Here is a 24,004-nt window from a genome sequence, read left to right as displayed (position 1 = left end):
GTTGGGCCCTGCCTTTAGAGAGGATGAAGGGAGGAGGCTGAGAAAAGCAGTCCTAGGCATAGGCTCTGGGGAGAGGCCAGACCCCATCATGATTGACAGGGTCTCCCTACTACCGGAGGAGATGGGCGAGAGGACCAAGGTGTCCGGAGGCTGTTGCTTGCTATCTGTGTTGGGCCAGTAACTCTCCTGTGCTGGACCTCAGTCTCCTGACCTGTAAAATGGGTCTAAGGGCAGAACTCCTCCGATCCCCACTTGGTTGCTGGGAGAATGAGGCAGATGTGGGCATGAGTCCCCTAGGCATGTGTCCCTTGAAGGCCTGGGAGGCTCTGGGTACAGAATGGGTAGAACACAAAGGGGTTAGATTGCAGGTGCTAGAAGCATTTTCCTGAAGCTGCTCTCATCCAGACCTACTTCCCTGGCAGCTGATTGTCCAGCCTTGGCTTGCATGCCCCCCACAGGACAGGGTACTCATTACCTCCCGGAAGCCTCTGCCTTCAGTGGGCAGTTGTGAGTCTTAACATGTTCTGCTACATGCCTTCTGCAAATCCACACCTCCTGATCCCACTCTGGGCTTGAGATGCTGGGGGCCCTCCACACCATAGACTCGTTCTTTCCTGAGTGATCGTGGGTTCAAGACCGGTGCCTAGGCAGGCCCCTAGGTAGGGGGACACGTTCAAATGGCTGCTTCTAGCCCTTATTGGGAATGACTTGTTGTGGGGGGTGCGGAAGGGGGAAGGGTCTGCCTGGGGGGGCTCACTGTCATCTGCCTTTGTGTGCCAGGTTTGCCTCTGGGCACTTTCCTTGGAGCGGGGTATGAGAAGGAAGGGGGTGCATGATGAGGGCTGGGGTTGGGTCAGGGGCCCGGCATGGGTGCCACAGGTGTTGATTGTGAGTGTTCACCCTGTGGATAAAGACTGTCCTGGGAGAGACCAGAACTGTGGAAGACAGTTCCTGTTCCTCAGGAGCCCACAGTCCAGTGCCGGCAGGAAGATCAGTCCAAATAAATAATTAACCACTACCAGCTGGCTGCCTGCCATGGGCGCGTGATGACAGTAATAACCACAGCCCCTCTCCTTTGTATGGTACTTGGTGGATTTAGAAGCCTTTTCCATCTTTGTTTAACCCCAATAACAACAGTGTAAGCTAGTTGCTATTTGGAATTATCCCCATTTAACAGAGCAGAAAACCAAGGTTCAGAGCGGTCAGACAACTGGTGGCAAAGTTAGGACTGAACCTCAGGCCTTACCGATACCAACCCCTGCGCTGCCTCCTTTCCAGTCCACTGAGCGAGCGCTCCAGCCAGGCTTGGACATGGTGCAGAGTCAGGATAGGCTCCAAAACTGGGTGCTGGGGGAATGAGGTGAAGGAGGAGCCGTTCTCAGGAAGGGTCACAGATGGGCCTCACCTGTCTTCCCCCTCCCATATGGCAGCACATGGTCCATGCCCCCAGCAGCTGTGGTCCCTTTCTTTTGGCACAGTGTCTTACAGCCAGAGCTTGCTTTGAGACACAAATCCTGCCTTGACTGCCCAGGGCACACAGGTCTATACATGGGGCTTCATGCCCTTCTCTGGCTCTGGAGTAGGAGGCAGAGGTGTTTCCAGCCCCCCGGGTCCCCATGAAGCCCAGTGCTCTTCCTTGGGTTCCTAGGGTTTCTGTAGTCCCTCTTCGGGCTGAGTCAATCCCTAGGCTATGTGGGGCACCCACTCCGTGTGAGACCTTGGGTTCCTTCTGCCCCTTGTAGCCTCCACCCTTGGGCCTGGTTTTCTGTAGCTCAGCTGAGTGCCACCCTAGGACAAGGCTGTAGCTGGTGGGGTTCAGGCCAGGGAGCAGCCGGGCAGGCTGAGCTGGCACCTCCCCAGGAAGCCTGGCTCTGCCTGGCACACCTGTGCAGGTAATGACTGTGGCTTGGGAGGGCCCCAGGCCCTGCCTGTCAGGCCCAGCTGCCGGAGTTACTGCAAGATTGTGCTGGGGGAGGCTGGGGTGTCTGAGCTAATTAGATTTCTTAGATTTCAATGCTCCCCTAATCCTGTTAGCCCGGCTGTAATTGTAACCACTTGAAGGTTTCGGCTGTGGCAGGCTGTTGAGGACAGACGGTGGGGGGACTGTGCTCTGCCTCAGCTCCAGCCCCACCCCTAGACAGTCAGCTGGGGGCCTGGGGACTGCCTTCTTAGGTTTTGAGGATGGGAGCCTGAGTGGTAGGTGGTAGGTGTCATGTTTTTCTATAGAATCTGAGCATTGCAGACTGTCAGAGTGGACATAGCCCTTTGAGATCACCCAGCTCAAACCCTTCACTGTTCAGATGGGGAAACTGAGGCCCACAGAGGGACAGAGACTGGCTCAGGACCTGGATGGCTGGTGGCAGTGGAGCATCAAAGACTAGTGGTCTGACTTTGGGATATTTGTCCCTAGGCACTTCAGGGAAAGTCTGGAATTTCCACGGGCTAGTGAACCCTCCAGAGACTTCTGCCTCTAGAGATAGGGCTTGGGGGGCTTCATTTGTCCCCAAGCCTGTTCCCCAGTTGGCAGTTACCTGTCTTATACTCCCCCAGCCCTGTGTGTGTGCACACCTGCACACACATGTACACACGCACACCTGCACACGCATGCACACCTGCACACACATGCACACACTGGCCCTGCTGGCCAGGGCTCCTGCCAGGACTCCAGCTGCCTGGCCCAGGGCCCTGAGACCTGAGAGCTCTCTCCCTCCTCCCCCACCACTCTTATCCAGATACTTGCCCTCTTGGAGCCTCCAATTCAATGCAGATCAGGAAATGGCCAAGCTGTTCCGATGGGGGAGTGTGTTAAAATACATACACTGTACTTTCCCCAGCTCTTTCTTCAAAAGTTCTGTTTTGGTGTCTGGCTGAAATGGAGATCTGTCCTCTCTCCCCGCACCCCATTCTCACTTCCCAATCCCCAGGGGATGGCTGGCAGGGAGGATGGGGACTGTGTGCCCCGGAGCTTCCCACTTAGGTCCTGTGCTGCCCTCCTCTTAGCTCGGGAGCTTCGGGGAAAGATCTGGAAAGCCCCTTCCACTCTGAACCTCTCTGACTCTGGGGTTTGAATTCCTAAGCTTGTAGCATAAAATTAGTGGGAACTGATTGGGTTACCTGGTCTGGCCTTTCCTTTCTTAGCCCGGGAAACTGAACCATGGAAAGAAACACTTGGTCTCATCCAAGGTCAGCAGCGAATGGCTGACCGATCTGGGCCTGGAACCCCGTCTCTGCCAGCCCGTTAGCTCATGAAACATGTATTGAGTGTGTGCCGTTGGCCCGGCACAGCCCCCCTTAGCCACTCTTGAGCTCATTAATAAATGCTCTTCGGCTCTGATGAGAGGCCCAGCTGAACCTTGGGGGTGGGGTTCACTTCTGAGTGCTCAGGGTGAGGACGAAGGATGGGGAGTTTCCAGTGGCATTCCCAGACTCCCAGATCCTCTGCAGCCAGGGGAGTGTGGAACACTCCTGGTTTGGCATTAGAGCCCCTGCCCAGCAGCATGTGTCTTTATAGGGTGGTTACATTGTGAATTTGAGAGAAGTAAAACAGGGCCGGGCACAGTGGCTCGTGCCTGTAATCTCAGCACTTTGGGAGGCCGAGGCGGGTGGATCATGAGGTCAGGAGTTTGACACAGCCTGGTCAAAGTAGTGAAACCCCATCTCTGCTAAAGACACAAAAATTATCTGGGCATGATAGTGGCACATGCTTGTAGTCCCAGCTACTCGAGAGGTTGAGGCACGAGAATCGCTTGAACCTGTGAGGCGGAGGTTGCAGTGAGCCAAGATTGCACCACTGCACTCCAGCCTGGATGACAGAGCAAGACTCTGTCTTAAAAAAATAAATAAATAAAACAAAACAGAAATCATGTAGGGAGGGTACAGGGTTTCTCATCTGCCAGGACCTGTTTAAGCCAAGAAGATGGTGGCTTCCCATACCTCCCCCACTCCCCTCCACCCAGCCCTCCAGGAGCTGACCTTTGTCCTTTGCAGAGCAAATGACCCACTGACTTGGTCCTGCCTTCACTTCCTCTGTGTATGGGGAAGCAGGGAGGTGGCCTTCTCACCCCGCCCTAGGAGTCACCTGCTGAGAGTCACCTTTGTCAGCCTAGGTGAGGGCACACTAGGAAGAGCCAGCTAGGCTCAGGACAAGGGAGGAGATGCCAGGTGCCTGGACCTTGTCCTGTCCACAGAGGTCCCACCCAAACTCCCACCCCTACTCCCTGGTGGACCTTGACCGCTGCTGGTAAGCACAGTGCCCAGCTCTAACCATTCAGCGACCTAGCCAAGGATCAGCAGGGCACAGAGACCTCTGGGAACAGTCCTGAAACCCTTTCCTGGTGTGTGCAAGTGGGACGCGCCCTTATAGGGTCTCTGTCCAACCTTCTTATTTTCCACATGGGGAAACCCAAAGCCCAGAGAGGTGGTGGGATTGGCTGGGGGTCATACAGTGTCTCACTGAGAGTGGGGGGTTCTGTGGTCTGGGTGGGGAAGGGTGGGGTTTTCCATCGAAAAATGGTGTTACATCGAAAAATGCTTTGGTGTTCCTGCTGTTGTTTACATCCTTAAAACAACTTGCCAAAGGTCTGCCATAAATATAATAGCCAGCATTTATTTGGCAACTAATGTGTTTCATGCTTTTCCCAGATTGCCTGGGTTCAGCCCTCAGCTCTGCTCTTTATGAGCTCTGTAACTTTGGGCAAATAATGTTTAACTTCCCTGACTTTGGTCTCCACATCTGTAAAACAGGCTTACTAGTGGTGTAGTAATAACTAACGTACTACCTCCCCTATAGGTTGAGAAGATGGAGTGCGCAAAGTTCCTGGCACATAGTAAGTGCTCAAGAAAAGGTAGCCCTAGTCATGGTCACCACCAGCGTTCCCCTTGCCTTCCCTCTGATTTACAGATGAGACGGTGAAGTCGATTGCCCAGGTCATGTGGTGCCTGGAGCCCAACCAAAGTGGCCTGCTGGCACCTAGGCTTCCTGATCTCCAACTCCCTGCCGTTTTCCACACTCTTGTGTAGCACAAAGGGCTGGCCCATCATCTCTGAGAGGCCCGCAGTCATAACCCAAGCACGTTGTAATTCAACCTGCTAGGGCAGCTTGTTCTCCTTGGAAAGGTGTTCGAGAGGGAGGTGTTGCATCTGGGCTTCTGTCTGAGAAGCTTATTTTTTTCAATGTGTAAACTGAGGCTGATAATAACAATACCTACTTTTTGGACTCTTCCCGTGTGAAGGGAAGGAGGCCACAGAGGAACTGGGCTTGTCAGTTGTACCCTATTATGTAGAATCACTGTGAATGGTAACTGACTGGAACTTCTGGCCAGTCACTCACCCCTCCGAGCCTCAGTTTCCTCATCTGAAGACCATGAGTTGAAACAACATAATCTCTTCCTGAAGTGGCTTCTCAGGACCACCAGTCCCCAAAAGCAAAAGGGAGGGCAGCAGAGCACCCCCACACCCCAGAAATTGTCAAACCTATTTGCCTGGAGGAGATGGCTTGGAGTAGTTTGCCTCACCTAGCCTTTCCCCAGACTACAGACACCACCCACCCCCGACTTTTTTTTTTGGAGTGCAGTGGTGCAATCTCAGCTCACTGCAACCTCTGCCTCCTGGGCTCAGGTGATTTTCCCACCTCAGCCTCCCGAGTAGCTGGGACTACAGGCATGCACACCCATGCCCAGCTAAATTTTGTTTTTGTTTTTGTTTTTTTTGCATATGGTGTTTCACCATATTGCCCAGGCTGATCTTGAACTGCTGGGCTCAAGCAGTCCACCTGCATCTGCCTCCCATAGTGCTGGGATTACAAGCATGAGCACCATGCCTAGCCCCACCCTTTTTTTAATGCAAAATAACTATGGAAAAGACCAATAGACCATTTTGGGAAACGCCCGCGTAAACAGTCCCTTTCAGCTCAGGCATTGCAGCTCCATCCAGCGGATGGTTTACCTGCTGAAGAACCACCTTTCCAGGGGAGCCTTTCACAGAGGAGAGGAGGGGACAGTGTCTGCACAGGCAGAAGTCTTCCCCTCAGCATGCTTTCTTGGCCTTTCCACCTCTTTTTAACCCACCCTCCAGCCTACCACTTTTGCCGGCCTCCTTGTCTTTTCTTTTTTTGTTACCAGACCACAAATCTGTTTGTGGTTGGGCAGTCCCGAAAGCAAGGCCAACTGGGCAGAGGGGTGGGGCCCCTGCCATGTCCCTAGAGATAGGCCCCAGAGTTTTGCTGGCTATCAGAGCCAGAAGGGGTTTGTTTCACCCATGGGGGCTGTGGGCCCCCAGAACCTGTGGTCAAGCCTTTGCAAACGTGCACTTTCCTGGAGAGGTGGTCTGAAGCCTTGTTTTAGATCCTTATGTCAATGTGGACACCCGGAAACAGTGTCAGAACTATAGCCTTAGTCCAAGGGTCTGTAGTCCCTGGCCCTTGAATGGAGTGGAACTGTCATGCTGCCTTTCTCCCCCCTTCCATTCCAACTCAGTTGTGTGACTCTTGAAGATGGAATACGTTTGTGTTCACACCCCCTGCTTCTAATCCAGCTTGACATGTTCCTGGCAAGGAAACTGTGACCAAGGGATGTGAAGGGACTTGACCAAGGCCACAGGGCCTGGCACTGGGGCCGGGGGGGTCCAGGGGATGTTGAGTGAGTGGCAGGCAGGCGTGGCCTTCTGCAGCAGCTGACTTCACTGTGAAGCCCTCCCATCTTGTCCTCTGTGAGACCTACTGGTGGTGTTGGGATTCAGTGTCCCAGAAAGAGCTGGCACTGGGGTGAAGGAAGTCCCCACCCAGTCCCTCTTCTAGGAAGGCTGGGCAGGACTGGTTTAGGAGTTGCCTCCTCTGGGTCAGGAGGTCAGCTTCTGCTCTGCAGGCTGCATTGTGTCAGTCCCGCCCAGATTCATGGTTCCTCTTCAGGGGCTGTGGGGACCACTGGCACTTATATTGAGGGGCACACGGTGTCTTCAGAATGCCTGGCTGGTGTAAGCTGGTTAGGAGCCCTTAGCTGGGGTTGTTGTGCTGTTGGTGGGGAGAGGCAGCCTGGGGCCTCCGGAGAGCCACCGGCCCGCCACTCCGTAATTGTGCATGAGTCACTCTGCCTCCCTGCTTGCAGCCCTCATGTCCCCGCCTTCCTGGGATGCTGAGAAGTGGGCTTTGTAGTGGTTGGGAGTGAGTAAGGGGATTCCTTGGCTCTCCGCCTCTCTGCCCTGTGTGCCCAGCATACCTGAGCTCCACAACCTCCCTGCGCCTCAGATCCTGGGAGAAGAGCAGAAAGCTCAGGTGTGACTTTTTTTTTTTTTTTTTGAGACCGAGTCTTGCTTTGTCGCCCATGCTGGAGTTCAGTGGCACGATCTCGGCTCACTGCAGCCTCTTCCTCCCAGTTTCAAGCGATTCTCTTGCCTCAGCCTCCTGAGTAGCTGGGAATATAGGCACCTGCACCACCACGCCCAGCTGATTTTTGTATTTTTAGTAGAGACGGGGTTTTGCCATGTTGGCCAGGCTGGTCTCGAACTCCTGACCTCAGGTGATCCGCCCGCCTCAGCCTCCCGAAGTGCTGGGATTATAGACGTGAGTCACTGCGCCGGGCCTCAGGTGTGATTTCTTGTTTGGTGTTTGATGATGGGGCTGTGAAGCTGTGAGTTTGACGTCAGTTTATCTCCTGCAAAAGAATGGCCTTCTCATTCCTCCCACCCGGCCTGGGTTGACATCTGCATTTCTGCTTGTGCTTCATCTGCAGGACTGACCCCTTTAGGCAGAAGGAGTGGGTCTGCACTGGGGGTTGGAATCCTCATGGGTCTCAGAAGTCTTGGGGCCTTCTGCCTTGTGGATGGCCTCCCTCCTAGCCAGCTCCCCAGAGTGGTCTGGGCAGCTCTGCTCCACCCGAAGGCTCTGGATGCTCCTATTTCTGGTATTCTTGGCACCTTTGATTCCCAAGACCATTAGGGACCTTGGCACCCATCTCATCTGATGCCTGTCATACGGATAACTTATGCCCCATGTACAGTATCCCCATAGAGCATCTTCCCATGTGGGCTTGCATGCCTCCACGGACAGGCTGCTCCCTGCCTCCCCAGCAGCTCCCTCTGTCTAGAAAGTTCCACATCATATGGAGCCCAGAAGGATACCTCTCCCCTTAGTTTTCTTCTCAGGACCTTGCAGAATGTGGTGAATTTGGTTCTCAGGAAGTCTCTTCCATTCTCTACCTCAGAGACTGTATCCTCAGAGACATCTCTCTAGGCTGAGTCTAAGACTGGAGAAGGCAGAGTGGGCTTCCTGGGGAGGTGGCCTTCTTATATCCCCTGGGCCTTATTATCTCTGCCTCTGGTAAGAGTCTGGGAAGCTTGGAGACCTGAGACCTGACCTGAAAATAGCCTAGCCCAGGTTGTAAGACATGGCAGTAGGCTGGGGAGGCCACAACAGTGGCTCACTGGGGCCCTGGGGGAAGAAAGTGGTCTGGCTTCTGCTTTTCAAGCAGGGTCAGACATTCCAGGAGGCTGAGAAGGCTGTCTGTCTTCCTAGCCTCTCGCAGCGTGCTCGCCTGCCACTGCAGCCAGAGCCCCCTCAGTGGAGGTAGCCAGGGGCTGTGAGTAGTGCTTCCTCCCTTGTCGACCAGCACCCAGCTCCTTGCTGAGCTCCTCTCTGCCTGGCCCTGCCCCCTGCCACTTAGGCGCATCTTGCCTAAGTGTCTGCAGGCCCCGGAGACCTGGGCTCTGTGCAAGGAGCACTGGATTTAGAGGGAGAACTTCTGGCCTCCTCCTGCCAGTATCGCTGGGGGCTGTCGCACGAGTCCGAGGGGAAGGCCAGCACCTTGCATGCTGTCCAGTATCACTGCATCGGGGAGTGTAATGTTTCATTACCATGTGCAATGATGGTAATGGCAGCACAGAAAGGCCTTGGAGACCATCCAGGCCAACCTTCTCATTTAGATGCTGAGTCGAACCCCAGAGGGGACAAGGTCACACGACAAGTCTCTGGCAGAGCTGGAGCTAAAATCCAGGTGTACCCACCATCTAGCCAGTGCCCAGCCCCGCCTGTTACTCCACAGAAACCCTTTGCTGGAGTAAGGCACAGGAGAGGTGCCTACCAGAAACGCTGGGCCTGGGGGCAGGCGTGCGGTCCCTATGGTCTTGGTAAGACAGCTGGCTCCTCCAGCCTGGGGGCCGCTGCCCTATAGCAGGACACTTTCTCTCACTTCCTGGCTCATATGGGGCTGCCTTGCATTCCGCCTTGGGTGGCAACAGGGTCCTCAGGAGCCCACCTGAGACCCCACGCCCAGCTTTTTGGCTCGTCAGGCTCATTTGGTGGCCTAGACCATGGCTTGAATTTATGGTCTGAGATGCAGCCTGGTGTGATCCCTTCCAGGCCCCTAAAGACCCAAAGATGCCCAAACTATTGGAGCAGGAGGGTCCTGGGCAGCCAGTCTACTTAATCCCCTTCTCATCCCATTTCCCAGATTAGAGCCCTGAGGCCAGCGGGGGAAGGAATCCAGCTGCAGAGCTGCAGGCAGGATCCCATGTCCTCCCAGCCTCACTGGCCTGGTCTCCCCCTACTTCCACCGTTTGCGCCCGAGGCTGTCATTGGCCTGCCCAGGCTTTGTGTGGAATGAAGGATGATGGGGGACAATGGGCAGAGTAGCAACTGCTACTTTTCCCTCAGGGCTCCTCTAGGCCTCTGCCAGGCCCTGCGTCCCTTCCAGTTCTGGGGAGCCCATGCTCTGGGAGGGTCCTGCTGGTGGGGCCTCGTGCCAGCCTGAGAACAAGGCTGCCTGGCTGGGCTTGAGTCCCCAGCACTCTGGCCCTGGGGAGGGCAGAGTCTGGGGTCCTTTTGTGCCTCCCCTCGCCCAGCTACGCAAGGAAGGTGGATTCACGTATTCCTTTGTCAAGTTTATCTAGCACCTACTATGTGCCAGGCACTTTTCCAGGCCCTGGGGATACACTGCTGAACTTGACAGGGGCCCTGCTTACATTCTAGTAGGCGAGACAGTCAGCAGGTCAACAACTTAATGCATGATGTCATGCTGAGTTATAATCAGTGCTTTGAAGAAAAATAAACCAGGATAAGGTGATACAGGGATGTGAGTAGGTGATGGGGCTTCTTTAGATGGGGTGGTCAGGGAAGGCTTCTCTGAAGAGGCTGCATTCGAGCAGATACCTCAGGGAGACAGGGAAGTGAACTCCATGAACATTTGGGAGAAGAGCTCTCCAGGCAGTGGGAACAGCATGTGCAAAGGCCCTGTGGCAGATGCTTGTTTGGCATGGTCTGGGAAAAGCAGGGAGGCCAGTGTGGCTAGATGGAGTGAGGGAAGGAGAGAGTGGGGAGGAAGTCAACAGAGTGATCAGGGACCAGGTGATAAGGGACAGAGAGCCTTATCAAGCACAGGAAGGGCTTCTGACTTCATGCTCAGTGATTTGGAAGCCACTGAAGGATTTTAAGTAAAGGACTGAGGCTATCAGATGTGTCCTCTAAGATCTCTGGCTGATGAGCCAAGAATAGACTGAAGGGACAAGGGTGGCCACAAGGAGACCATCTGGGCAGCATTTACGGGAACCCAGGAAAGGATGCTGGTGGCTTGGACCAGAGTATTCAGTGGAGGTAGTGAAACAAGGTCGGATCCTGAATGTATTTTAAAGATTGACTGAGGCTGTGGCCAGGAGCCCATTGGGAATGCCTGTCCACCTCTGTGAAACAGGCTGAGCTAGAGAACTGGCTCAAGTTGCTGTGTCCTGGGAGTCTGAGCCCTTCTCCTTTTGTGCTTGTCACCTCCTGCGCCTCACCCACTCTGTCATAAGGTGCTCATTTAACAATTGGAAAAATAGAGGCATAGTGGGTCTTCCTGATACCCTCGTCTACCCTTGGAATTCTGATATTCTGCATTTGGTCTCTCTCCTCCCCTCTGGCTGATGCCCTGGCATTCATCCCCTGCATGTTCATACACTCCACTCTATGCACCATAGTTTCCCAGCATGTTAGTCATCCTCTATCCCGAGGCCTTTGCATATGCCAATTCCTCCACCTCCACTCTTCAGTCAGGTGAACTCCTACCCATCCTTAAGAGCCCAGCTCAAAAGCTGCCATCTTTGAACTCTCTCCCCTGACACTCTCAGACACTGAGGATTTCTTCTCCACTGAAAATTCTACTCCTCTCCCTCCCACACTCTATTGCAAGGGATCAACTGCGTGGGGCTGGGTCTGTGCCTTCCTTCACACCTCCTCTTTCTGTTCTGTGTCCTCACAGCCTGGCCCAGGGCCAGCACAGAGGAGGGAACAAAAACATTTCAGTGTATTCCTGGAGCAGTAGTTGGTTACTATGGAAACAAGGAAGTGTTGCAACTTCCTGAACTTGAGGTTGGGGTCAAAGAGGGCAGCTCTATCTTGGCCACACGGGATCAACCCAAGATGGCCATCCTGAGGTTCTTATTAATTCAAAGTCACTTTGGACAGGCTCTTTCCCATCCCTGAGCCTCAGCTTACCCCATCAATAAGATGCAGGTGTTGGGACTGCTTGGCTCTCTGCTCTAACATGCTGTATCCTTGTGCCTCCAATCCTGCCGTATGAACACAGGCAGGTCCTTTGCCCTCTTTGAGCCTCAATTTCCCTATTTTGTTGACCTCTCTTTAAGAACATAGCTGCCTGAGTCAGGCAACTCCAGAATCCTAGGGTCAGCAGCTGGGCTGGCCGTTGATGATTGAACTGGGATTCTTGTGACTTGCAGAGGCACAAAGAGGGAAGTCCTGCTTTCTAGGGTGGCAGGGTGGGGGTGGGGCAATGAGGCAGCAGGAGGGTGGGTTGGTAGGGATAATCCAGGCCGGCTCACTCTGGCCTGAACCTGCACGGGCCCCCGGGTCTCCTTTCTTCACCTTGAAGGTGGCAGGAGCTAGTGCTTGCCAGGGGCCCTTGGCTCTGCCAGACGCTGCCTGCTCTGCATTCTGGTGCCGTGCCATGTAGATCCCAGCCTGTGCTCTTGAGGGCCACAGGTCCTGGGGTGGCCCCAGAGGCTGCCTGCTGTCTGTGGTGGCAGGGCTGAGTGGGTGGGCAGCATGTTCTCATTGTGTCTCTTCTCTCTCCACTTCATTGCTCAGAAGCCAAGAGTTAGCCAAGCACAAAACCACAGCCTGGCTGCTGGCACCCTCCTCTGCAACCCTGCAGCACCTGGGCAGGCTGGTTCTGGGGGCTCAGCACCAGTCACCAGGGCTCGGATGTAGCCTCCTCAAGCTGGGGGTGGGGGTCAAGGGGCCAACATGCCCAGCATGGCGCCAGGCCCGCAGTTGAGTTCCCACCTGCCATTTGCACGTGCCGTTGGGCAGAGTGGGCAGAGGCCTCAGCCCGCATAACGCCCCACCCTGACTCCTGCCTGGCACTCAGGTGCCGTCTGGCCTGCACCAGACCCAGAAAGAGTGACCTGGGATGAGAGGCCCTCCATGGCTCTCTGGGCCTGCTTGCTCATCTGAAAAAGGGCAGAGGGTGCCCGCCTCCCAGGGCCACCAGGAGGGGAGGCAGAGGAAGGCAGCTTGTGATCTCCAGAGCCCAGTAAACACACTTGTTAGGATTACCAGCAGCAGGCAACAGGCTTCAGCCCAAGAGATGCCCCTGAGAACCTCTTTTTCAGGAAACAAAAGCCCAACCCTTTTCAGAATGAGACTCTTACTCTGGGAATGAGAAGTGCCTCTCCCTCTGTTTCTGAGCTGTGCCCAGTGGCCAGGGACCTGAGTAGCCATCACAACGTGCCTTTCCCGCCTACCACTGCTCCCTGGCTTTCTAGGGTTGGAGTTGGATGAAACCCCTGGGGCGGCACCGGGCACTGGAAGGGCCCTGGTAAGGGAGAGGATACCCACTGCCCATCTCTGCCACCCGTCACCTTCCTGACCCTGACAAGCCCTTGTCTCTCTGCCCTCTGTGCATTGAGGCCCCTTCTAGCTGGGACTTTCCTTTGGAGCCTACTGGAGGACTTTTGCCTCCAGGATAGGTGAGGCTCCCTACTCCAGACCCCCAGGATGTAATGTGGGTCTCACCTTGACTCACAAAATTCTCACTTCTGTTAAAAAAGGGCCTTGCCATGGTTGGCGGGGATTTGCACTTCACCGTGTGGACAGTGACAGAATGCGTCTCCCCGCCCCTCCTTACCTGGCACACTGTGTCATTACCTCCTCCCAGGGACCTCCTAGGCATTCTCCTCTGGACTCCCTCAGCCTTCTCCTCCTCCCGGTACCAGCTAGGTCAGACAAGACCTGGAGCAGAGAAGGTGCCCAGTAAAGCCTGATGAGTTTTTGAATGATCGAGTGAAAGCCCTCAGGTATCCAGATAGTTCAGTTGGCCAGAAAGCCCATTTTTCTCAGATTTTACTCAGTTATGTTTGCTTGTTCAGCATATAGAATCCTTTTTATTTTTATTACTTCATTTTATTTTGTAGAAACTGGGTCTCAGTCTGTCACCCAGGCTGGAGTACAGTGGTGTGATCATGGCTTACTGCAGTCTCGAACTCCTGGACTCAAGCGATCCTCCCACCTCTGCCTCCTGAGTAGCTGGGACTATCGGCACGAGCCATCACCCCGGCTAATTAAAAATTTTGTTTTTGTAAAGACAAGGTCTTGCTTTGTTACCTAGGCTGGTAGGATCTTTTGTTATTTATTTTTTATTTTTTTATTTATTTATTTTTTTAAAGATAATCTTTTTGGAAGCTCTGTGGCCAGGACTGATTCTCTATACCTTTGGCCAATCTCTTCCTTTTAAAACCAGGGTTTCCTGACTTGCATTTTTGCATTTCTTTTATTTACCTGGTCTGTGCAACTATATTTTTCTCTTTTGGATTCCATATAGCAAATAATTCTGCCTCTTCTTTTATTTGAATTTCTCATGCCAAAAAGGCAGGGAGGGTTAGTAAACACTGCTTTGGTTGTTCTTTGTTTTGTTAAGTGTTTTTAACTTCTTAGTGTGTTAGATTAGATTTTATCTGCCTTTCCTACCTGCCTTAACCCCAGGCCTCTAACCCTCCACCTTCCCATTGCTTGTTCACTAGCATTGTGTCTCATAGGACAGCTGTGTGTGGTAGCGCATGTTGCGCACTGCACAACTTGGGGGTGGTACTCACATTTTAGTCCCCTCACATTATACATGTATTAGATGATTTTTTGGCAGGTGGTGGTAAAGTATTGGAGGAAGGGGAGCCTGGTTCTAATTCTCATAAAGCCACCTTGGATTAGGAGTAGGCTGACATTGTCCCATGGTCCTGGCTGAAATTGGGAAGTCACTTTGACTCCTCCCCAGGGCTGTACCCCATGACATTCGGTGTCCATGTCCCCATTGCCCTGCCCAGAGCATGGCTTATGGGAGTAGGTAGTCAGGGAACTGATGTCTTTGGACTCTACCTTCTGGATGTTTCTCCAGCCACCTCTCCTGTCTACATCCCCAGGCAGCAACCTTCTCCCCCAGGTGTCTACCTCCATCTTCCCCTTTTCCATCGCCCCTTCACTTGGCTACCAGTGTGAACCTGAATAAAAGGCACCCCTGATCTATCACCTCTTCCACTCTACTTAAAACTTCTTCATGCCTCTCTACTATCTACAGTCTGAAATTCAGTGCCCTTCATTCTCTGGCCCCAGATGAACTTTCACTTGTGTGAGCTTTGCACATTGTGTTCCTCTCTGCTCTGTCTGCCTGGAGAACTCCTAGGCATCCTGCAAACTCTGCCCAAGCCTCAGCTTGCCCTCATGCACCAGCTAGGTCAAGCGGATTGGTCCTCCCCTTGCCCCAGTTCCCCACACACAGTTTCCTGACCAGTGTTGCAGCCCTTGTGTGGCAGGATCGCAGCTACCTTTAGAATACCACAGCCACCGCCAGGCTCTGACTCCCTGTCACCCAGCAGCACTAGCTTGGATCTAGCAAACATTCCAATGCGCTCCCTGCAAGTTGAATAATACATGATGTACCCTTTCCCAGAGCTGGTCGGTTTTGTGGTGTGGACCATGTGCATGATCTGACCCCTGGTCCCTTCTTTTGCCCTTTCCCCTGCCAGCCAGAGCCAGAGAGATGGCTGGGCCATGCCAAGCTCCCAGGAGCGCTTCGTGGGTCAGGTTGTTTTGTCCAAAGCCACCAGGTCTGAGGATACCTGTGAGCTTGCTGTGCCTGCATTGCTGCTGCCCAGGCTTGGCTTCCTGGGAGAATTGGCTTGGCAACAGCAGCCTGGGCCAGGCCACAAGGCTTCTTGGGCAAAACTCCCTGGGCAGGGCCAGGGGCTGGGGCCTCATATGCACTGCCTGTGCACCAGGCGAGTCTGTGGGCAAGTGAGCTCCAGCTTGCCATGGTGCTGGGGGAGGGGCCACCCTTCTGCTGGGTAAACACGGGTGTTCAGGCCTGCCTAGGCACGGCCCTGGGTTCTGTTGGTTAAAGGTGCAGGACAGCATTTTGTCGAATCGGGAGTTGCCAGTGAGAGGGTGACAGAGAGGGACACATGGGAACCTTCACCAACCTTCCCTGGGACTCGGCCCCTGCAGGCTTTAAGCAGAGGCTGCAGGAGGCTTAGGGGTCCCTGGGCCAGGACTACTGTTCCCACTCTGAGATCTTTTCTCTGCTGCAATGCTGGCTGCTTTCTGGGACCTGGGGAAGGTGGGTGGGCTGTGAGCAGGTGCGTTTCCTAAGCCAGGTCTGAGACCAGAGCTTCCGTTTAGCAGTCCCCACTGCAAATGCATTTCAGTCCTTGCTCCCCAAGGCAAAGCTCACATCCTTGGGAACATCCTTCCTGCACCAGGCATGGTACTTTGGGGTCTGGAGACTGTCGCAGCACCCCTCTGAAGTGAGTGGTATTATCCCATTTTGCAGAGGAGGAAGCTGGAGTTCAGAGTACTGAACTTGTTCAGCCTCCACAGCTGCTCAGGGAATCAGGTCTTCTACTCCCTACGCGAGGCCACAGCTTGATTTTTCTTTTCTGGTCCGTGGCTGTTTGTACAAACGAGTATCCTGTGGACATGGTTGTCTGCCCCTGCCCCTCTGACAGGACAGCGCTGAGCAGGTACCTGGGCTGGTGCCACACTTGGGGAGGTGGACAGGTAGCTTCAGAGCCCGAAGCAACTGGTGGGGTTCATTCCCACGGAGGAGAGGTTCTCCGTGGTCCATGGCCGAAGCCTCCGCATGTCAGATCCTTCTCCCCACCCAGATGGAGCCAAGTGGGCCCCACATCAGTGAAGGAAAAAGTAGCCCTTGGCTCTTGTGCAAACACAAATTGTGGAAGAGTGGCATCGACAACACGGGGTGCTCCCCATCCATCCGGCTCACTTTCCTTCTATGAGATGAACTCAGCTCAGGGTGTTTTGTGCTTCCTCCGGTTTGCTCTCGTTTGGTTTTGGTCTGGTACAGTTGAAGTCTGCCTCCTTCCAACAGAAGTACTGGACCCCTCTCCCTGCGCCCTGAAAACCTGGAGGGGCCCTGGGACTGCTGTGTTGGATCAGAGGAGTCAGATAGAAATTGGGGGTTCTGGGTGCAGGGGGCACTTGAGGTGCCTGCCGCATGCTCCCTGAAGGCAAAATCCCAGGGAGGATGTGTCAGTTCCGAGGGCTGCCGAGATCACCACCTCCATGGGCATGAGCAAGACCCTGTTGGCCGCACCTGGGACAGCCTTCCTGGGCAGGGCCAGTGCTACCCCTTCCTTTGTCCCTCTCCCACTCACCCGACCTCCACCCCCTACCCTTCAGGCCACTTGCTCCCTTTTTACCCAGGCACATGTCCATGTGTGCCCTTACAAGCTCCTGGCTTTCGGAAGGGAGGGGACAGGTTGTAAAGAGACGGGATGCGCCGGAGTGTAATTTTATTTCTGTGGCTCTCCTTTCAAGCTGTCACGGTAAATCTATTTTACTTGTCACTTAGTAAATCATTATGCAGGATTAAGCCTTTTACCAGCTTTTAAGGCTTCTGCAGCCAGGGACAACCCCACCTCTCCCTCATCCTGCCTTCTTTCCCTCACCTCCCTACTGAATGACCCTGCTGCTGTGTCTTAAGTCTCAGTTAGAATGTAAGTGGGGACCCAGGAGACAGCTTGCTGTCATTGAGTTTATCTGCCCCATTTTACAGGTGGGAAAACAATCCCGGGAGAGGGAGGGACTCCCAGGTGCAGTGCCTGGGGCGCTCAGTGTTTTCTGGTGCCCCTGAGCAGTGGGGAGGGAAGTTGCTGAAAGCAACCGAGCCTGGGCATGGGACTTGGAGGGTTTTTTTTCTCATCCCCCATGGGGACCTGAAGGCCCCCTGTGGCTGTGGCAAGATTGCTCAAGACCCACAAAGAGACCCTGTTTGGAAGAGGAGATGTACTTGGAGGGAGAGAAGGACCTTCTGCCCCCTCCCACGGTGTGGGGCTGGTGGGGTAGGGGACTGGTGACAGGAAGCCGGAAGTGAGAATGTGGTCACAGTCGCCCTACTGGCATGTGGGATCCCGTTTATTTATTTCTCCAGAAATCTGTGTCCTTCTCCAGAGAAGGCTTTGAGGTGCAAGAACAATGAAGCCATGTGCTGAGATGTTGAGAGTTGCAGATGGTGGCCGGGACTCCTAGGGCAAGAGCCAGCAGTGTGCAGCGGCGCGTTTCCCTTCACGGGTCCATCTGGAGCAGCCTGCTCACGAAACCAGAGTGAAAAGACGCTCACCCACAAGGCTGATGTGCATTGTGGGAGCTGAGGCTTGGGGGGTGCCCACTTTGAGGAGCCAGGGCTGTATGTGCCCAGGGCCAGACTGCCCAGCTGGGCCATGCCAGGTTTGACAGCCTTAAGTCTTGCTGCCTTTTCCATCGGGATACACTGGCCTCGTCGCCAGGTCAAGGGCTTCCTCCCTATTGCTGAGGTTCCAGGGCTGTCCTCTGTCTGTCTGTGCCAATAGGGGGCCCCACCTTGGGGGGCCCACACTCACCTGTCCTGCTTCCACCACTCCCCACCTAGACCTCTGCTGTCTTGAGCCCAGATGAATTAATCTCTTGCAGCAATTTCAGTCTACCAAGAGACCTTCTCCAGCATCTTCTAGGGGAGGGTCCTGTGCTTGGGGAAGCTGGACTGGGTGACATTCATTTCTACAGCCCTCTTTGCTTTCCCTGTTCAAGCCACCATGATGTGCAATGGCAGCTGCCTTTTTTTTTTAACTTAAAATTTTAAAATTTTGTGAGTACATAAGTAGGTATATGTATTTATGTGGGCAACTGCCTATTTATTGGCCTATTTCTAGACTTGAGCTGTTCTGCAAAGCCAGAGCCTTGTCTCTTATCCCCTAGCACGGGGGCCATAATGGCACAGGCTAAGGCAATATTTCTCCATTAGAAGGATGGCCAAACAAAAGTCCTCAGACCCTGACCTCAAGGAGTTTCACAGTCTGCATTGGAAACAACCTTGGCTACTCAGCAGAATAGCTACAGTGAGTACTGAAAGCTTCAGAGAAATCGGCTAATAAGTTCCAAGGAGTGAGATGAGAATGAGCTACAGTGGTCGGTGGGGAGGGGCCTCCTGGAGGAGGGGGCATTTAAGGGCTGCACTGAGGATGGAGAGGCTTTAGCTAGAACAAGGCGAGGAGTGGGAGGAAAGGTACTTCTGGGTGGTGGAACCGGCATGACCAAAGGAAGGGAGGTGTGCCTGTGGGGGTGCTGGGGGCTCAGCCAGCATGACCAGCACCCATAGACTTTAGGGGAAGAACAGAGGCCAAGTTTCTAGGGATGGCTGGGACCCCAGAAGGAAGCCAGGGTTAGGATGGGACACTTATCCTAGAAGTGGGGAGGGGGAGGTGTGTGACGGACAGGGTGAGGACAGAGCAGCGTTTTAGGAGATTTAGTGACAGGGAGCCACCTGGGTTGGAGGAGACCTGAGCCTATTAATTAGGCAGGTGAGTGGAGTCCCTCAGGTGCACTTCAGGACCAACCAGGCTCCCTGTGCTGGGTGGGATGGGGCAGGGCTTAGGGGCTGGTGCTGTTCCCACCAGCCCCGCTCCATGCTGAGTGGGAGAGGAGGTGGCAGCAGCATCTGGGGCTTCTGAAGGTCTGGGTGCAGGCTTGGTCCGGCTACTCCTGTGCCTCTGTCCTCAACCTGCAAAATGGGGAGATTCTACAACTCTACCCAGCCTGTCTGCCTGCTGCTGTGAGGAGTGCCAGAGGCACAGGGAGGGGAAGTTCTTTGTGAACTGACATTGCCTGTTCTCACCCCCTTCTGCAAAACTGGTGGCTGCCATGGCGTGGCCATTTTGTGGCTGCTGGCCTCCCTCTGTTCTCCAGATTGGAAGCGACCCTAGGACCTGGGTTTCATTACCAACAAGCCTTATGTGATCTTGGGTTAGTCACCTCCCTCTTCCAGGCCTTGGCGTCCTCCTCCATAAATGGATCCGTGCTGATAACCTAAGCCTCGCTGCACACAGCATGGCTGGTGTTCTGTGCTAGGAGACCCAGGCTTGGGCTGCGGCTAGGGGTGTCCTCCTGTGGGCAGAGCCCCATACCTGTTGTCACAGTAGCAACGCAACACCTCCTTATAAGCCTTGGAACCTCGGCCAAGAGGTTTCTGTGTGCGCTTCTTGGTCTCTGGTGACTTCTAGGCCCATTTGACATTTCCTTGCACTTCCTGCCCACTCCTGGAGGCCCCTGATTAGTCTACTTGGTTACAAACCCATATCAGATCCCTGATATCTCCCAGCAAGCCTTGCACAAGGCATGTGCCTTTAAGTGATGCTCGTGGCTCTTTGAAATCTGGACACCAGCTGGCAGAGGGGTGGTCAGGTAGCTCGCTTTTCTATAAGATGGGTTTATTTTGTTTTTTCTTTGGAACAGATTTTGATTTTCTGATAAAAGAGCCCTTGAGATAGTGAGGAGACAGTACCGGAAACAGCACCCCCAAAGCTGTTTGAATACGATGCAGGCAGTTGAGGGGCTGAGCTACCAGCCAGTAGGAGAGAGGGTCCTGGGGGTTCAAAGAGCAGTGGGGGAAACTGAGGTGCAGAGAGCACCCAGCAAGAGAATGAATGGGTGGCAGGTCCAAGCTTCAGATAATTATTATTCTTTCTACTGCCCGCCCCCCTACCCCCGCCACACACACACATTCAGGGGATGCTTTAGGTTCTCTGCACTGTGCCATGCAGTTTATGTGCATTATCTCATTACTGTTCTGAAGAACCCTATGCGGGAAGGACTGCTGTACCCCAGTTTTATTTAATTAATTAATTTATTTATTTATTTTGAGACAGAGTCTCACTCTGTTGCCCAGGCTGGAGTGCAGTAGTGTGGTCTCAGCTCACTGCAGTCCCGCCTCCTGGGTTCAAGCGATTCTCCTGCCTCAGCCTCCCGAGTAACTGGGATTACAGGCGCCCGCCAACACGCCTGGCTAATTTTTGTATTTTTAGTAGAGATGGGGTTTCACCATGTTGGCCAGGCTGGTCTTGAACGCCTGACCTCAAGTGATCCACCCACCTTGGCCTCCCAGAGTGCTAGGATGAGAGGTGTGAGCCGCCACGCCTGGCCTGTATCCCAGTTTTACACACATGCGTACGTAATGTACTCAGAGTGATGAGGGCCACGGAGCCAGAAGGCGTTTTAGGCAGGATTTGAATGCAGGCCTGCGAGTTCAGATCCTGGCTTCCGCTACCCTATGCGCACCCTCCCATGCCCTTGCGTGCCTCTTCAGGGCCTTTCTCTGGGCCATCCCCGCCGCAAGCACTCTACAGACAGACAGTCTTCCTCTTTCTAGGAGGTGTGGGTGCAGAGGACTTTCTGTATTGGGGAGATAAAAGAGCCCGTTTGGGATGATTTTTATCAGCTCGAGCAAGTCGGTTTGACTTACAGGAAGAAGCCAATTTGCATTTTGGGAAAGAGCTGAGTGTAAAGGCCGCAGTGAGCACTGGGTGGATTTATAAATAAACAGTCGACCGAGGGCATTGTATGTCCCCAGCTGTACAATGCTGGGTTCATATTGACACCACAGACCTGTTCCGCACGTCACAGCTGCCCTTTGGACAGAAAGGGCCTAATTGAGTAAGAGAGCGCTGCTGCTGGAAATGCCAAGGAACCCATCCTCCGACCTGGCTTCCTCGGCACAAGCGAGCCGGGTGAGTCCGGCTGCAGCCGGGCCTGTTTACCGAGGCTGCTGGCATTGCATGCCAGGTGCAGAGCCCACAGGCGACTCAGAAGGCCACAAACGCTGGGGCCAAGGTGGCCTCTGCTCTCCCTGCAAACCGGAGGGAGCTGGAGCCAGAGCCAGGTCCTAGGAAACTGGGGTCATTGCACAGAGGCTACCAGACAGTCTGCAGAGCTCAACGGCCTGGGTTCAAACCTTCTCGCACACTGCCACTATCGGTTACTTTGGCTTTCTAGAGCCGGATTCCTTGGCCGTGAAATGGGTACTGCTTACTTCTCAGGTTATTTTGAGAATGAAGTGAGATGAAGTCAACAGTGGATGTATCTGTCCGTTGTCCCTGCCCTGCTGTGGGATGAGAGAGTGATTTTGGACAAGACCAAGGCCTTGCTGGGCATCACTGTCTTCTTCAGAAAGCAATGGGGCTGGGGCCAGGTGTGCAGTGGCTCACGCCTCTAATCCCTGCACTTTGGGAGGCCAAGGTGAGTGGATCGCTTGAGCTCAGGAGTTTGAGACTAGCCTGGGCAACACAGTGAAACCCTGTGTTTACCAAAAATACAAAAACTAGCTGAGCATGGTGGTGTGCACCTTTAGTCCCAGCTACTGGGGAGGCTCAGATGAGAAGATTGCTTGAGCCCAGGAGGTCGAGGCTGTAGTGAGCCATGATTGCGCCACTGCAATCCAGCCTGGGTGACAGAGCAAGACCCTGCCCCTCCTGAAAAAAAAAAAGAGAGAGAGAGAGAGAAAGCAAGCAAGCAGTGGGGCTGGATGCTGATCAGAGGCCTGGGACCCTTGGGCCAGAGGGAGCTGTCCCTGCCCAGCTGGCTACAGGAGCTCTGACTCTCAGACCAGCCTAGATTCATATCCTGTGTCTTCCACTTGTGGGGCCTTGGGCATTTGACTTCCTCTCAGGACCTCAGTTTTCATGGGTAGAAAGTGGGAACAATTAAGGTTGTTGGAAAGACAAAATATGCTCAGGTACACTTAGTGCTCAGCATAGGCCTGGCCACATGGTGAATGCTCATAAATCAGTCATGTCTATAACATACATTTCAAGGGAAAGACATCTGTTTTGAGGGCAGAACACTACCTATTAAGTCAAATATTTTCCTGATTTAATTTCAATAGTACTGTTATAAAAAACAATAACCATGATACCGATAGTTAGAAGACCGCCCCTTCCAGGCCCACTTCTTTACCCCTTTGCTTTTTGGCAGTAACCCTTGTGCAGAGCCAACCCCATTCTCCTGACCTAACCAGTTCTCACCTGGCCGTGTGGCCTTTCCGGGTGTCAGGCAGGTCTCTCCGGTTAGGTAAGGGAGGCCTCATCCTTCTTACCTGACTGCTCTGAGTGCGGACCTATGCTGCTTCCCATCTTCTCCAGGTGCCTGATCTATTACCTTGGGCCTGGAATGCACCTAACAAAGGCTACCATGAGGAGGCCCCTCGGTACCTGTTCATCTGGACACATCGTGCAGACCCCCTGCACCCCGTGTGGCTCCCGGTCAATCTTCAGGGTGCAATCATTCTCTTCCTCAGAGGCCAGATTTCATTGTTCTAAGCCTTTCTCAGATCCACATCTTGGGGCTGCTGGGGTCCCTGCATCTGTGTCCTGGTGGTCAGTTTGAAGCACCAGCAGACAGCAGTGCTAAAGGTGCCTTGTGTGTACTATGTGTGGCCATCTAGGGATGTCTCCTCTGTTGCTGAACCTGCAGATCCCCGTGAGGCAGGTGGGGCCACAGGCTTCTCCCCTCTGTTTTATAGGGGAGGTAATTGAGCAGAACTTAGGACAGTTACATGCTTTGCTTCATTTGCGGGGCTGGGATTTGGACCTGGCTCCTGGCCTGACTCAGGTCCTCAGCTTCCACCAGCCTTGCTGCCTCTGAAGGTTGCTGGAGAAAGGAAGCTGAATGTAGAGGGTGGGTCTGGAGGAGAGGGGGAGGAGATGAGCCCAGAAGGACAAATGTTTGCACAAGGAGTTAGAAATGAGATGGCTAGGCTGGGCATGGTGGCTCACTCCTGTAATCCCAGCACTTTGGGAGGCTGAGACAGGCGGAACACGAGGTCAGGAGATTGAGACCATCCTGGCTAACACAGTGAAACCCTGTCTCTACTAGAAAATACAAAAAAAATTTAGCCAGGTGTGGTGGGCGCCTGTGGTCCCAGCTACTAGGGAGGCTGAGGCAGGAGAATGGCGTGAACCCGGGAGGCGGAGCTTGCAGTGAGCCGAGATCGCGCCACTGCACTCCAGCCTGGGCGACAGAGCGAGACTCCATCTCAAAAAAAAAAAGAAGAAAAGAAAAGAAAAAAGAAGCGAGATGGCTTCAAAGAACCTCCAGCAGGTGGAGGTGAGGGGTGGGAAGGGCTCTGAAACCACTGGCCGTTTTCTTGAGCACTTCTTGACCCAAAACCCTGCCTTGAGGGGTTGATAGAGACTGGCTCCTTTAGTCAAGCTTGCTTTCAGACCTGGATGTGGGGGCCTGCTGGGTGTCAGCCCCCTGCTAGGCTCTGGGAATAGGACAATGGCCAGAACAGATAAGATCCCTGTCTGCTGGGAGCCAAAGAGAGAAACCAGGTAAACAAGCCAATCACAATCAAGGACACCTTTATAAATTATGATGAGGGCCAAGAAAGAAAGAAACAGGGTGCTGAATAGAAAACCACCCAGAGGTGAGTGTGGGGGCTTTGGGACAAGAAGGCCTTTCTGAGGAGGGCCGTGAGATGATGGGGTGGGAAAAGAGAGCACACAGGCAGAGGAAACAGCGTGTGCGAAGGCCAGAGACAGAGAGGGGTCCCATGTGGCTTGGGGACGATGGGCAGGGGCAGAGCAGCTGAAACACGGTAGGCACCATGCATATCTTCCAGCTCCACTTGCCCCGGGGTCACCAGCAGTGCTGCCAGCCTGCTGTGGGCATGGGATCAGGTGTGGACTTGCCTGTATCTGCTGGGGG

At 53.9% G+C, this 24,004-nt stretch overlaps 1 protein-coding gene across 6 annotated transcripts in view; it reads left to right on the top strand.

The window, feature by feature from the left end:
• The window catches only part of ZMIZ1 (zinc finger MIZ-type containing 1), a 244,620-nt gene that overhangs the window by 4,072 nt on the left and 216,544 nt on the right, over positions 1–24,004 (top strand). Inside the window, exon 1 of one of the 6 annotated variants that reach the window (XM_063638173.1) lies at positions 21,459–21,535. The exons of the other annotated variants lie outside the window; for them this stretch is intronic. The gene's annotated coding sequence lies outside the window, so the exon portion shown is untranslated. Of the gene's footprint in view, positions 1–21,458; positions 21,536–24,004 lie in introns of those variants that run through there. 6 annotated transcript variants of the gene reach the window in all.

The sequence above is a fragment of the Symphalangus syndactylus genome, chromosome 4 (genome assembly GCF_028878055.3).
Source record: "Symphalangus syndactylus isolate Jambi chromosome 4, NHGRI_mSymSyn1-v2.1_pri, whole genome shotgun sequence".
Lineage (NCBI taxonomy): Eukaryota > Metazoa > Chordata > Mammalia > Primates > Hylobatidae > Symphalangus > Symphalangus syndactylus.
Note: the sequence above shows the minus strand (reverse complement) of the source record. Positions and strands in the feature narration are given on the sequence as shown.